Source organism: Elaeis guineensis, chromosome 6 (genome assembly GCF_000442705.2).
Source record: "Elaeis guineensis isolate ETL-2024a chromosome 6, EG11, whole genome shotgun sequence".
Lineage (NCBI taxonomy): Eukaryota > Viridiplantae > Streptophyta > Magnoliopsida > Arecales > Arecaceae > Elaeis > Elaeis guineensis.
This window is the reverse complement of record NC_025998.2, coordinates 8,416,523-8,418,886: the sequence shown is the minus strand read 5'-3', so window position 1 is coordinate 8,418,886 and position 2,364 is coordinate 8,416,523. Positions and strand designations below refer to the sequence as shown.

General features: G+C 39.6%; 1 pseudogene; it reads right to left on the bottom strand.

The window, feature by feature from the left end:
* Positions 1–483: 483 nt before the first annotated feature.
* LOC140858710 (receptor protein-tyrosine kinase CEPR1-like) lies at positions 484–2,364 on the bottom strand (annotated as a pseudogene).

Genomic DNA, 2,364 nt, shown 5'->3' with positions numbered 1-2,364 from the left:
TCCAAAGATGACTCTTAAAAATCAGAATCAATGCCTATTTACAGGTGAATGGTATGGTTGAGCTGTTTGGCCAATAAATCAGTATAAATAGAAGAGATTATGGGGTGGTTACTCTAATATTTAGGGCTATTTTAGAGGGTCTATTACATTGAATTTTTCTAATATGTGGGCAGCCAATTTAATTCTCGTATTTACCAAATCTAATGCTTATGAAAACCGGGATACTCACTTACCAGAAAAAGGAAAAAAAGTTCGGGATACTCAGATATGGGGATCCAAATATCATCCCCTGTGACAAGGGTTAGTACATGCATCCAAACTATAGTAGTAGAAGACATCATATTCCTTCAAAACTTGATATAATGTCTTTCCAATGAGGCTTACTAGCTTTTCTTTTTTTCTTTTTTTTTCTTTTTTTCTTTTCTTTTTTTTTGTGCTAGCCTAAGAGAGAAGTCAAACATAAATGTTATTGGTACCGAAAAGGTTTTCTTTTTTTTTTTTTTTCAATGTAAAAAACCATTAGTCACCCGACATGTTTAATATAGCGCGAAATGTACAACGAAGAAGAACAGGAATACAAGGGAATACACAATGTTCATTAGGGGAGATAATTGACATGGAGAGTACTGTGCTTACCTATATACCGTTGCCAATTGATGTTGCCTAGCATACTTCCATCACTCGTTGCTGCATATATAAAAGAATTGTTCATGGATATGACAGCCTGAAGTTGGGCTAAATGAGATTTCACTGCCAGCTGCAATGGTAGGTGCTCTAGTATCATCTTTTCATTCACACCATGGTATCATTTGCAACAGCTTGTTGACGTTGATGTCTTAGTAAGATTTGGAGAACATCCTTCATTGTAGGTCTTGATGAAGGCAATGGACTAGTGCACATGACTCCTAATTTAAAGATAAATGCAATCTCCTCTACATATGTCGGGTCTTTGATGTCTTGATCTATAGCATCGATCACCTTGTCAGCCTCTTGTAAGCAGCGCCAAGCCCACTCTGCTAGATTACCATATTCTCCACCATCGTTTGCTTTTTTTCCAGTGGTTAATTCTAAAAGAATCACTCCAAAACTGTACACATCCATCTTCTCATTTATTTTTCTAGAGTATGCACATTCTACAATACAAGTAATAACCATAAAAACACACATTTAATGTAAAACACACATGACTATATAGTAATGCACTAAAATAACATAATACGGTATTTACTGTTGGCCTCGCCCTCATCGAATTTTGGAAGGCAATAGATACAATTGAAGTGCATGCAAGTGTGAGATATATGTGTGGCCACTGTGATAGCATATGCCAACACATCCTATAAACGTACTCACATATTGATGTTTCAACCTTGATAGCCTAGACATGTCCCCTAAATTGTAGTTTTTTTTTTTTTTTTCCGTAGAATTTTAAATTGTAGTTAATTGCTAACTCTTCTTCTAGATATTCATGTGAATACTACGTGGATTGTATCTAAGCATGTTTGTACATATTTTAATTTCTTAAATAAATTTGAATAATTTTAATAAATTTTGATGACTATGGTCATAAAGCACGTTAATCTTCTTTTATATCAAAATAAATAGATTTGAACAAATGACAATTTAAATCACTCACCGGGGGCCATGTAACCGAATGTTCCCGCTACAGCCGACACCGTGTTGTCCTCTCCAAGCTTGACAAGCATCCTAGCCAGACCGAAATCAGCCACCTTGGGTCTAAATTCGAAGTCTAATAATATGTTACTCGACTTCACATCTCGGTGCACGATAGGCGGGGAGCAACCGTGGTGCATGTAGCATAATCTCGTGCCACATCGATAGCAATCCGCAACCTGGTGACCATCTAATAAGGCCTGTGATCGGAGTTCATCTCTTCGATTTGCTCCCCCACCCTCCACTTCTTGTGAAGCCACCGATCCAGCTCCCGTTCTCCATGTACTCGTACACCAGCAGTTTCATATCGACGCTCCAGAGGCAGCAAAGTAGTTTAACAATACTGCATGCCGGATTGAACCTAGGATTTGGACCTCGGATTGGAACTCCTTCTCCAGTAGGGAATCAAGCTTCCTACTGTTCCAGATCTTTTTAACGGCCACGATCTGTGCGACGTGGTTTTCGAGCACAATCCGGTATACTTTTTCCACCGCCGCCGCTCCCGATAAGGTTTCCTCCGTAAGCCCACTCAGGATGGTGGACTCGGTAAAATCCAACGGATAGAAAGACATCATCTTTCCACGTGGGTAGAACTCTGCCATTGCTTCTCCCATGGCGCCCTCTTCTTGCGAACGCAGCGAAGACAGTGGCCATCAAGGAGACGAGTGAAGCGAGAACGATGAGCACCACACG